The sequence below is a fragment of the Leguminivora glycinivorella genome, chromosome 18 (assembly GCF_023078275.1).
Source record: "Leguminivora glycinivorella isolate SPB_JAAS2020 chromosome 18, LegGlyc_1.1, whole genome shotgun sequence".
Lineage (NCBI taxonomy): Eukaryota > Metazoa > Arthropoda > Insecta > Lepidoptera > Tortricidae > Leguminivora > Leguminivora glycinivorella.
This window is the reverse complement of record NC_062988.1, coordinates 19,022,738-19,036,824: the sequence shown is the minus strand read 5'-3', so window position 1 is coordinate 19,036,824 and position 14,087 is coordinate 19,022,738.

The window sequence follows — 14,087 nt, the reverse complement described above, 5'->3', positions numbered from 1 at the left end:
TGGGCCTTCTGTACTTGTACTATTATATATTCTGTGCTTGAAGTCTGAACTTGCACGGTGCTCGTTGAAATTGTTCAAAATGCAGCTAAAATCCTTTTGACACGTGCACTAGCACGGAGCTTTGTGCCATTGGATTACAATCTAGGAAGTCTAGCGGTTTCAGACCAGATTTGTAAGTTCGCAGGTGTGTGTTTGTGAAGACCGGTCTGTTTCAGCTAATAGGTGCTATATTATTTATTACAACTACTTAGAGTACTAGTAACATTAATTTTGAGTAATAAATAATACATTGAGGCAGAGGCATTTTATTTTGTTCATGTTGGTTTATTTTGATTTAAGGATCTTGACTGTTGGAGAGCCTAATACCTATAGTCCGTATACATCTCTAAAGAAATTTTAAATTAAAAGTGTATTATATATATTTTTTAAATGGCTTTGATTGGCTGATTGATTGCAGATGTCTCATAACCACCCTTTGAGCATTGAAAGCCCTCATACAGGGTGAAATAAAAAGGACATAATGAACAGCCTTTATCATGGGACCAATGCTGAAATCGCGAAAAAAAATTGGCTGTTCCATAAATGATCAGCATCATGACAGTCGAAATGTATGAAATAGCCACAAGTTTTTGGGATTTCAGCATTGGTCCCATAGTAAATCTTGTTCATTTTGATCTCAAAAGTCACTATGACAACTTTGAACGGTCCTTCTTATTTCACCGTGTAGGTATGTACTCGTATGCTCAATTACTCATGTACTTTTTTAGGGTTCCGTAGTCAACTAGGAACCCTTATAGTTTCGCCATGTCTGTCTGTCTGATTTAAAAATGAATAAGGGATTACTAAGATTGTTTTTTGATAATATTAATATTTTCGGAAATAATCGCTCCTAAAGGAAAAAAAAGTGCGTCCCCCCCCTCTAACTTTTGAACCATAAGTTTAAAAAATATGAAAAAAATCACAAAAGTAGAACATTATAAAGACTTTCTAGGAAAATTGTTTTGAACTTGATAGGTTCAGTAGTTTTTGAGAAAAATACGGAAAACTACGGAACCCTACACTGAGCGTGGCCCGACACGCTCTTGGCCGGTTTTCTTTGTAAAAGTCAACAAACTGTCAAAATAAAGCCATGTAAATATGAAAATCCGAATCTTCCGCTAATTTGCGCTTTGTGGTAATTTTTCCATTCCGTCCGTCCCCCGGGTGATGAAGAGGAACTCCGTCTCCCCCCGGTCCACCCAGCTCGAACACACCCAGTCGCGACGGAGTGGAAAACTCACTTAATAAAAAATTAAACATGCATGCGTACAGTCAACAACACAGCTGTGAATGCAAATGCCAAAAATATGTATATACAGAACTTTATTGCCGGTACATTAAGGTGTGTATATATATTTTTGGCACTTTGTATTCACAGCTGTGTTGTTGACTGTACTTGGCTTGGTTAATGTGTCTGATTTTTTACGTTTGCTTTTTTAATCAACCTGTTTGTGGCGAGTATCATATGAAATGAAATTATGTTCAGGAATGTGACAGTTTTTATGGGATTTGAAAAATAACACGCTGGCGGAATTTTTAACTTTATTAATAGTCGTGATGTGCATTCCTGTTTGTAGTACTACTTAATGTCTGTTTATATTACCTACTTTTCTATAAATTATGTATAATGCATTTTTAAACACAACTATTTTGTTAAAAATCTGTAACTAAAAGCTTACATTAAATAGGATTAAATTTCCAATAAGAGCATAACCACACATAACTTTTAAATACCTATGTATGTATACTGAGTTTAGTTCTTAGTTACATAAAGTTATTTTAGATAATTTTGAACACCTCGCCCGCTCAACTATTACTGCCGCTGATTGTATAAAATTTACCACACAACCTCCTACAACTTTCTGCTACCCCAGTACAAAAGATCATTGTTACACGTGACTTTGCTACACACGTGTGTCCTTTATATGTGTGGCCAGCAATTCAAAAAAAGGACCCTCAGGCGAATAAAAAGTTAGGGGTTTATTACACTTTTAACAACCCCGTATTAAAAATATCCTTTTTTTATTGTTGCCTGGTACTACGACACCATAGGGGTTGATTCCGGTTAAGCAGCTTTTATGTTTGTGTGTGCGTGTCTATTTTGCAATAGGGGATATTATAGGTGTGCGCGGTTTCCACCCCATTGTTAGAATTACTCTTCTATTTTTATCATAGCCTAGTACACGAACACCATGGGGGTTGTTATTTTATCACCACTATTTGGGGTAGTTGTTGGTTTGGGTCAGTTTGGGATTGGTATGAAAATCCACCCGGTATAATTTCGAGTGTTTCTTTTTCAATTCGTAAACTCTCTCGATGGACAGTTGTTTATTCTTTCATCATTTAGCACGTTCTCTGTACTTATGTAAAAATGGTATGATAATATTATCTACCTATAATACCTACTTATAAGTTCAGAGAAGCTTCTCGTAGCGCCCACCATACAAATTTTTTGCTAGGGAATTTTGATTCTTATTGTACTTAAGATTGAATTCAATTTCATTTGTTCGAATAATTTTAGAAACAAAAGAAATTATATTTTAGAAACCTTTAGAAAGTACATTGGGCGCCACGAGGATACTGTATTGTATTGAAAAGTTCTACACAAAGTAGTTGACTTTGTTAATTTTCATTCCATTTATTGAGGCTTTCTCGCCAAAATGTAGGTATTTTTGCATGTGATTTAAATATAGCTACTTATTTATTATTTAAAAAGGTTATGGCTAATGGATAGAATAAAGTATTATTTTTATGTAAGTATGGTTAAGGTAATATAAAATAAGCCGATATTTCGAACAACTTGTATTGTAATTAATTTCGCTATTGCTGCGACATGTTTCGGGCCAATTCGGAGGCCCCTCTTCAGGCGTATAGGAGTTCACGCGACGGCTAGACTCCGCAAACTCAAACTTTGCGGAGTCTAGCCGTCGCGTGAACTCCTATACGCCTGAAATTTCAATTATTTATAATATTTCAATTAATTATTTGAATATGTTTCACGGAAGTTTAACGTGTATAACTTCTATTGTATATTAATTAGGGTGTGTTGTATATCAATTGTATGTTTTCTATAAATAAAAACCGGCCAAGTGCGAGTTGTGCTCGCGTTGCAAGGATACACCACAAGAAGGGCTTTAGCGCCTCCTTTTTGGAAAGCATTTAAGTAATTTTTGCGACATTTTCTAAAAAAACGAAACAAAACAGAAAATAACTTATATGTAATGTTCAAACTCGTTCACACAATTTCAACAGATTTGGTAAGTCCTTGCAGCGGCAGTGAGTGAAATTCGTGATTATGTGTATTTTTTTTTTCTAAGTTCGAATTACGCTTGACTGTACGGAGTCTACGCTTGACTAGACGGAAGGCTATCATGTGTATTTTTTTTTAATTTTACGCTTAGTAGTTTTTAGTCATTTTTTGCCTATTTACTTTTAACTTACTTGACTAAAAATTATTAAAAAAATATTTTTGAAATACCTGCTTATACTTATAGTACTAGAGCCCACGACCAAAACCATGTCTCATAGCAATACGGCAAAAACCCTATAAAATCGTTAGATTGTATGATTCTGAACCCGACTAGGTGTGTAGTAACGGTCGAAAGTGTAGCAACTGCGTGGGAGGCCATTTCTGCTGTGTCAAAAAAAAAGGCAGTCGGTATTATAGCAATACGTCTGATAGTGAAAATGTACATAGATTTTATAATTGTATTACGAAAAAGTTTGTTTTCAGACATTTTGCACGTAGCACATAGCCTGAGCGCATTTTTGAAAATGTCAACAAATTTAGCCGACCTGTATCATAGCAATACGGATAATTTTTTTTTTAACTTTTCGTATTGCTGCCATGATTACCAAAAACCTGTTTTCAGACACTTTAAGTGTAGCATATACTCCCATTTCTCCTCAACCGCTTCCGAGTTACAAGAAATGCTTGAAGAACTAAGCACTGCAAGCCTCGAGATTGGACTGAAGATGAATATGTCAAAGACCAAGCTAATGACTAATAGTACACCACGTAGGATAGAGGTAAGTGGAGAACATGTTGCATATGTCAATGAGTACATTTATTTGGGCCAATTGGTTTCCCTCCAGGCACGTCAAGAAAAAGAGATCGAAAGACGAATTGAAAACGCCTGGAGGAGCTATTGGTCCATGAAACATCTTATGAAAGGTAATCTTCCGATGACACTCAAACGGAAGCTCATGGACATATGCATACTCCCTATTCTGACCTACGGTGCACAGACTTGGTCTTTGACTAAAGCTCAGAAGTCCAAGCTCGGGGTTTGCCAACGAGCCATGGAGCGTAGCATACTAGGTGTCAAATTGGTGGATCGAGTCCGGAACACCACGCTACGCTCTAAAACTCAAATCGCCGATGTAGCTCGGAAGGCGGCCAAGTTAAAATGGGACTGGGCTGGTCACGTCTGCCGAATGCCTAATGAGTTGTGGGCCAAACTCACTACAGTGTGGGAGCCCGAAAACTCTGATCGGGGATCCGGCAGACCCCGCCGGCGATGGAGGGATGAACTGGACTCCTTCTTGGAGGAATGGTCAGACATAGCACTGGATAGAGATCAGTGGAAAAATTGGGGGGAGGCCTTTGCCCAGCAGTGGGACACGACGGGCTCCAAATAATAATAATAATAATATACTCCCATGGATGGTATGAAGACGAGGGACGATTTCAGTTTTTGTGGTTCTCTGGCAACCAACTACCTGAGTTGAGCAACGTTATTTTGGACGACAAATCATCATCCACAACAGGTACAGTTTACATGGCTTTTGCTGTTAATTTCATAAATAAGTTCGTGATTTTTACTAACGATGTTTATTTTACAGAAGAGGACGTTGAAGATCTCCCGAGCGACGTCGAGAGTGATTTCGAAGACGACGATTCCGAATCCGACAGCGATTGAATACGAGAATATTTTGTAACTTTGAATAAACCGTTTTTTTTTTCAACTTCATCCCAGTTTCCTTTTGTGCGATTTATTTCAGTCCTTCAACTTCAATGTTGCGGTTTCGGGTAGATTCTTTGTTAATTATCATCTAATAAATTCAGGGTCGCAACGTATTCATTGGTTTGTAACAGAGAATTCAAGATGCCTCAATACGATTTTTAAATGATATCTGAGTATCGAAAAGTTGTCTGATAGAGAAGGTGCTACACTTAATTTGTCTGATATAAATTTTTTGCACATGTGGACAACTTATTTTATCATGTCCAACAATTTTCAGACATATTGCTATGATACCGATCAGTAAAATTTGTTAACATTTTCAAAACGGTCTCAAAATTTAATGCGTTCACATTTATTGTTTTGTTCGCATCAAATAACCAAAATTTACTAATAAAAAAGATTTTCAGACGTATTGCTATGAGACATTTTTTTTGTCTCATTTTTAATTTTTTTAAGTGATTTTACGGGTTTGCGCTACACCACTAACGTCTGAAAAATATGTTTCCGGTATCTCAGAACTATCATTCAACTACAGTCTGCAAATCAGACATATTGCTATGATGCAGTTCGGTAAAATTCTTTGACAATTTTGAAAATTCGGTCAGATCAAACGCTACGCGGAAAATGTCTGATATTGGTATTTTCGAGTTCAGGATAATCGTATCTATCGATTTGATGCGGTTTTGGCTGTATTGCTATGAGACAAAAATTTTGGTCGTGGGCTCTTATTCTATTAAAAAGTCTCTTATTTGATATGTAACACAATATAGTTATAAAAAACTTTGATTTTCAATTTTCACTTTTACCCTCCAAAAGTGGCCCCTATAATTTAATTTTCTTAATTTTAATTATATGTCCATCTTTGGGTCACAGGTTAACATAATTATGATTGTGAGCCAAATTTCAAGTTAGTCGGTTCAGTATAGTTTTGGAGAAAATTGGCTGTGACAGACGGACAAACAGACGCATGAGTAAATAATCCTATAAGGGTTCCGCTTTGATGTACGGAACTCTAAAAATATTAAGGTCTAATTACATATATGTATTTCGTCGACTGTCAAATTATATTTCATTTTATATCTTACTTTTAAATACATAAGTCATCGACTTGAGACTTGCAGCGCATTTATGAATGACGCCATCCAACAAGCTTACAACAAAAGAACTGCCCCTTTCTGAAATCAATCAAAAAAGTAAACAACATAAGCCGCCATTCATAACGTACCGCGAACAACTGAGAAAAAACATCGTCCTTCTCGCTCACGCGAACAAAAATGGATGCCTATAAACGCAGTCTACGCATATTTCCTCAGAACTAAAACGTCTTATCTTAATAAGAGTTCTTTAAAACATGTGACTCTTCGGCGTCCGGGAGGATAAAAAGGACCGTAGGGCATTGTGTTAAGGGTTTGTAGCTATAGATGCACTTGCATAGATACTGGGTAAGCTATGCGATCCTGGTACGAAGCGTATCAATAACTCGGGAACGGTCCCGAGGGCGCGTATGGGACGTTCGGAATAGCTAGTATTACTATCGCCTACAGACCTTTGGGCCTTGAAGAAACCAGTATAAGTGTGATTTAGATGACACATAGTATCCAGGGGTCTTGTGTTACACTGGTTAGCCAAATAACTGATAATAATTTTGATCTCTAATTGTTGGGAATTGTACTGGGTTCTCAATCATAACAACTTACGTTAAGAGGATCTGCTGCCCACAAAGCAAGGGGAATACGGTTTAGTGTATAGGCAAGGCGCTTAAAGAGGAGTGAATATTAATTATTGTTGATAAGAAATTAAATTATAACGACTTAAACTGTAGGTGTCTTTTACTCCATATTTTATTTGAAAATGATTTTTCTGTCCCCTGTTTTTGTAAAATACATACCTACTAACATTATATCTTTCTTGTAAGATTCTCGTACCTACTTATTCCGTTTATATTATTAGTGTTTCTCTTTTATTTACTCGTATTGGTAGAGCAGCTGAAATTTGGATAAATATATGTATTGTAGGTATTTACGAGTAACAAGTGATTATTCTTCTTCTTCGTCCTCAGTGCCTCATGGCTGAGGGTCGCGACCACATGAGGTCTTTATTTTGCGCACCAAATCTTTCCATTGAGCACGAATAAATGATTAAGGGCTGATAAAATTCTGTTTACCTCAAAGGCTTTTCATTTTGTAAACCTTCTTTCCATGAGAACGTATTACACATCTGTACGTACCATTAATAGTTAGTTTTCGTGACTGTTTCATAATTAAATGCATAAAAGCATGAGCGTGGGTTTATGAAACGAGCTGACAGCGACTTTCATAAAATGTTACATTATTTTTTTTAAAGGCTCCCAGTGTAACGAGTGTCATTCGGCAGCGTATGGCCGCGGCGCGATAAAACACCGCTATAAGTAGCCTATTTACGACATGCGCAGATTACCGATAAAGACGCTCCGAATAGCGTCCATAAGATTTATTACAGCCACCCGTGTGTCAGCGAGATAATCGAGCTTTTACCGCCAGTGTAGGGAAACAAATGTTACAAGGACATTCTTACACAAATGAAGACGATACAGGAGGGGTCAGTTCTCCATACAAACGCTCTCTCCTCTCTGGATTTTTTTGATATTCTTATTTTTAAAGACGCTAGAGCCCATCAAAAATTTCCAAAAACGACTTTATTTGATATGTTATGGCGCAAAAAAAGGTGTGGTATTCAAAATTGGTAACAATCAGCCAAAAAAACTAAACGTTCCGACACAGATTATTTCATTGTTATTCAGATCTCAAATTTCGTTACGATTGATTAAGTTTTGACGGAGGAAACACTCTCTCGATTTTAAAGATTTTTTCTCAATAGGTATCTTTTAACTGAGTTGTTCTTAATGGACATTTTTTTTTCGATAAATCTAGTTTATAACACTAGTATATTTAACTAAAATTCCCAAAGTGAAATGAGGGCTGCTTACCATTTTAGCGTTTTCGCTCCTGTAGCGTCATAAGTAGCTTATTTACGACAGACGCAGATGACCGATGAAGACACTCCGAATAGCGTCCATAAGATTTATTACAGCCACCCGTGTGTCAGCGAGATAATCGAGCTTTTACCGCCAGTGTAGGGAAACAAATGTTACAGGGACATTCTTGCACAAATTAAGTCTGATAGTAAGCGCAAGAAGGCAAGACAGGGTTATTCTACTCAACCTCTATTATCCATATTAATATTATAAATGGGAAAGTGTGTGTGTCTGTTTGTTTGTCCGTCTTTCACGGCAAAACGGAGCGACGAATTGACGTGATTTTTTAAGAGGAGGAGGAAATGGAAAGGAGCCCCCCTTTCAACTTGGGAATTTTAGTTAAATATACAAGTGCCCCCGCGCCACCGCCGCCGCCAGCCCCCGGCGCCCCGCGGCCCGCTATATCCCTTAAAGGCTACCTAACAATACTTTAAGAGCTATATCGTATGCGTGGGTGCGCGGGGCGCCGGGCGGGGGCGGGCATCTTATATGTAGGGTTTTAAAGATACACGACACTGTAAATGACGAATAACAGTTCGGGAGTAGAAAAAAATCACACAGATCCGACACAGATAAGAATAATAACAATCTGTGTTGAAAAAATCATTGCTCTATCTTCAAAAACCAGGGAGGAAATAGTCGAGAGCATTTGTATGGAGAATTGACCCCTACCGTATCGTCTTAAGTGGAGATAGTTGAAGGAATGGAGAGTGACAAAGGCTACTTTAATGGGATAAAAACAAGCGAATGAGGCAGCGTCAATGTATCATTAGAAAATTACTTTCCATTAAAGTTATTTGCTCCCAACATGAATTCCGGTCCTCGTTACACTTTTCCACGTCCCAGCCATTGTGGCACACAATAGTCCGGCTGCAGAGGGATTGGCCGATTGAATGTCGGACACGGCTCCATTGTACCGATATAGCCAATATTTCAACACGCCACAGATTCCATCGGGAAATTGTACAAACTAGCAGTCTAGCACATTATTATGGTACCCTGGTCGACGAAATATCAAATGAGCCGATCTTTCGGACATCTTGTGTCTGAAATCTAGTAAAAAATTTTCTAGTCAACATTTTCGAAAATTATTAGATTTTTAGGTTATAGATAGATATGGATTACATATTAGATTAGAAAGATATTTGCACCCAACATGAACTCCGGTCCTCGTTACACTTTTCCACGTCCCGGTCATTGTGGCATACAATAGTGCGGCTGCAGAGAGATTGGCCAATTGAATGTCGGACACGGCGCCATTGTCCCGATATAGCCAATATTTCACCACGCCACAGATTCCGTTAGGAAATTGGACTAACTAGCACACACGGTGCGTAAACTTTCAATATGCCCCTCGAATTTTAGAGCGATAGGTAATACGGTAATAAAATAAGTCACTGTCCGTGTTACGATTACGTCCGATTTCACCCGAAAACTAACAACGAGATAATTTGACCCGATTGGGCAAGGTCCTAATAATCTCATTTTGTGTATTCAACCATAAATGTCAAAGACTGGCAAATTGTACAACACGAGTTTAATAATGAGGTTTTACTTGAAAACTTCAGAAAATACGAAACATTAAAAAGGGACTTTCAGTCTAGAATGATTACTTACTATTCATTTATTAGTTCCCCTAGGCTCGCTTAGATCATATTGATTCTATGGCTTCCTAACACATCCTGTATGCGTCCTTGCACATCTTTGGTGAAGACGCATACTTAAAAACAAAATAGCGTTTAAAGTTTGCTACTGCTGCTTCTTTAAAAAAGTGCATTTAATTTCATATAAAGCTCTGTATCCGTTATACAAATGAGTAGAACGAAACGTGCGGAAAACCGGACGGGAATCAGTAAAACCGGACCGGAATTAGCAAAAGCGGAGCGGAATTAGTGGAACTAGCAACAGCTGCCGCCATTAGTAGCCTTGGAAAAGGGGATGTATGTAAATAGAGGACTAGGGTTACCAGGCTTCTCCTATTCTACAGGACAGACTTCTAAATGCGGGATATGCGCTGTATACCAGAAAATATAATAAAAAGTAGACAGGATTGTAGTCCTCATGATCTGTTGAACAATTAAGTAATTTGTTCATAAAACTTACGAAAATTGGTCGAGAAACCTAAAAATATGAAACGTTTTTGGGCACAGCTGAAACTTTTATAGTTCTTTCTTGGTCAGGCATGACAGGTATTTAAGTTATTTTGTTTCTACTAGAAAGTAAGTGTACATTCTCACCTTAACATCTTAGGGCCTGGCCACATGGGCGCGTTGCGGCGACGCACCGCAAAAATTCTGCGTTGCGTTGCCGCGCCGCCAGTTTTTGCGGCAGGAAATCTGCGGCGCGGCACCGCGACGCAAGAACTCGCGGTGCGTCGACGCACCGCAAAAACTCGCGGCGCGGCACCGCAACGCAGAATTTTTGCGGCGCGTCGCCGCGCCGCCAAAACTGGCGGTGCGTCCCCGCGCCTCGATAACTATACACAGTGCAGAACTTCACGATCAGTCTTTATCCAGACATGGATCCCATTACGCGCATTCTGCTCTTGCTCGTATTACGGAGGCGCTTAAAAAAAAAGGAGACGAAAAGAAGATGCTGGGTCAACCCATATACATATATATAAAATGAATAATGACGGAACTCATTTTGAAAGGAAATATGCGGCATTAAAGACAAGTGAAGTGAAGTGAAGAATATTTCAGAATGACAATAGCAAGTTTCGAAGAACTGGTCTTTAAAATCTCACCTCGAATAAAAAAACAATATATATTTAGAAAACCTGTCGGACCTCTGGAGATGCTGGGATTAACTAAATATGCCGAATACCGAATATTTACCGAATATTCGGCCCATCTCTAATGTGGACGAAGGACGAAAGGACAGCCTTATAGACAGCAGGCAGGCAATTATGGTCGCGCGATAAATGATAAAAATATCAGGCCGTCCCTATCGCACTATTTGTAAGTGCGATAGGGACGGCCCGATGTTTTATCATTTATCACGCGACCATGATTGCCCTGCAGCTTCTTATTGCTATCGGTGTCGAGTACTTATCTAAGTTAGGTATCTATTGTCATTTTCCTCAGAGCATTTTTCCTGTCTTTGTGTATACTACCTACGGTTGGCAACCCTACACCGCTCAATGTGGCATTGCCAGAGCTGGGCACCGTTAATCAAATAGTTAACTTCGTTAATCGCTAATCCGTTACTAAAAAAGTTAACTTCGTTAATCGTTAAAGCGATACATTTCGACAAATTTAACGTAAGTTAAAGTTAATCGTTAATCCGTTAACACGTGAAAAAAAATGAACTTTTCTTTAAATATTTAGTTGCATCAGTATCCACTATAACGTATTATATTTCTGTAAAAGGCTGAAGTACAGCTAGCCAGAGCCTATTGAACTCTAGGCTGCACGTGGAAGGCAGTGATCGCCTGAGCTACTGCCAAGAGCTGTGTCAGAAAAGATGCTGGCGGTGACGGGACTGTTGTGGCACTTTGGGCGGTAGAGGCAAGGGAAGCGAATGTGGTCGTAAACAGGGCTCGAATTTGCTGCCCTATCACTACAACAGTTGGGCATTGCATTGCACGATACGGCAACGTGCCGTGGCGGCCGGCCGTGTCGCAGTTGTTAGCTAAGCTACCCTTGTGTGCGTGCGTGATGACACGATGCGCTGGTTGTTCTTTTAGGTATTTAAGTACTTTTAGGTATTTAAGACGCTACAGGAGCGAAAATGGAAAGGGAGCCCTTTCAATTTGGGAATTTTAGTTAAATATACTAGTGTTATTAACTAGATTTATCGAAAAAAATTGTCCATTCAGAACAACTCAGTTAAAAGATATTGCGAAAAAATCTTTAAAATCGAGGTTCCGCTCTCGACTGTTTCCTCCTTCAAAACTTAATGAATCGTAAGTGCGTTTTCACATTATCCGATCCGATATCGGATGTAGGACAGATATCCCATACATTACAGGCGCCATCTTGTATTTTTTCCATTGAAATCCTTACGACATCCGATATCGGATCGGATAATGTGAAAACGGCCTAACGGAATTTAATTACTAACAAAAATAATTGATTAGTCTATAATTTGGATGTTTAGATTATTGCAATACATTAAGACGCTACGGGAGCGAAAATGCTAAAATGGAAAGGAGTCCCCCTTTCAATTTGGGAATTTTAGTTAAATATACTAGTTTTATTGACTAGATTTATCGAAAAAAAATTCCATTAAGAACAACTCAGTTAAAAGATATTGCGAAAAAATCTTTGAAATCGAGGTTCCGCTCTCTTTTCCTCCTTCAAAACTTATTTAAACGGAACGAAATTTGAGAATCTGAATAAAAATGAAATAATCTGTGTCGGACCGTTAAGATTTTTTGGACAATTGTTACCGATCTTGAGTATCCCTTTTTAGAGCCATATTGAAAAATGCCGTTTTTAGAAATTTTTCATTGGATCTAGCATCTTTTAAAATAAGAATAGCAAAAAATATCAAAACGGTCCGACTCAGATAAAAATAATAATAATCTGTGTCGAAAAAATCATTGCTCTATCTTCAAAAACCAAGGAGGAAATAGTCGAGAGCGTTTGTATGGAGAACTGACCTGTATCATATCGTCTTAAGAAATCTGATTTCAAAGGTTTAGGTAGGAAATCTAATCATCAATATTATTGCAATGTAAAATTATTTTTTTCTTTTTTCTCCTTGTTTTCTAACGCGCTTATTTTTAGGAGGCGGTTTTTTTTTCATGGTTTGTTTAAGGTACACACCGACGTGTTGTAAACATTTTTTAGTTTTTCGTAAGTTAGTCGTTAAAGGTGGTCTACAGCTAAAATTGATCTACGACAGAAATGATCTGTACATATTAAAGTAAGTAGGGAAGAAAACCGCCATGCTGAAGTGTATTTGTGCATGCCACGTCTGGTCTGTCGCATGCATGGTGAGACGACTTGGACGCCTTTATGAGTGACTGCATGGTCGGAAAAATAACACCAGAGGGAGTTGAGGAAATCAAGGGGAAAGGCCTTTGCCCAGCAGTAGGGCACTATAACGGGCTAATTAAAAAAATCTGTACCAGTTTAATTTTAATCTATTTTTGAGAATTTTTTCTACTAAAATGTAGATTCTAGCGAAAAAACGTACCTAGGTTTTTCCAGTTGAACATTATTTTTAGCTGCAAGCCACTATTTACGATTTAAATAAGATAAAACTTGCCTACTAAATTATCCATTTGCATATTGATCGTAGCGAAAACACGTACGAAAACGACGTACGTTTTTCTGTTTTACTTTTTAAAGGCACAGGTCACACGTTTTTCATCAAATCTATGTCGTACCGTTTAGGTTTTTTGGCTAATTGTTACCAATCTTGAGTATCACTTTTTTTGCGCCATAATGAAAAAGGCCGTTTTTGGAAATTTTTGATTTACTCGAGCGTCTTTAAAAATAAAAATATCAAAACGTTCCAACACAGATAAGATTAATAATTAATAACAATCTGACTGGGAACAAATCAAATTATTTTATTGAATATTTTTTTGATTTGTTATTTAATAAACTAACAACAAAATTAAAATTTTGAAAAAACTCCCGACCGCGACATAGTGGACCGATTTTCATGAAACATGGCTAAGAACACTCCCGACTACTACTCAGCTTTCAAACAAAAAAAAACTAAATTTAAATCGGTTCATCCGTTCGGGAACTACGATGCCACAGACACACACACACACACAGACAGACAAACAGACAAATAGACAGACAGACACGTCAAACTTATAACACCCCTTCGTTTTTGCGTCGGGGTTTAAAAATAGTCTTTCGCTATATCGTAATGCTGCAAAGGAGATAGGAGGTGCAAGCACTAATTGTTGCCTTGGGCCTTGTCGTTTTTTCTTTCGTGTAAGTATGATGTCTATTTCAATTTATAGAATAATCTGTGTTGAAAAAATCAGTCTACCTTCAAAAACCAGAGAGGAAATAGTCGAGAGCGTTGGTATGGAAATTGAACCGTCCTGTATCGTCTTAAAAATATAATCGATTGTCGATTTAACCCCGCTCCCCAGC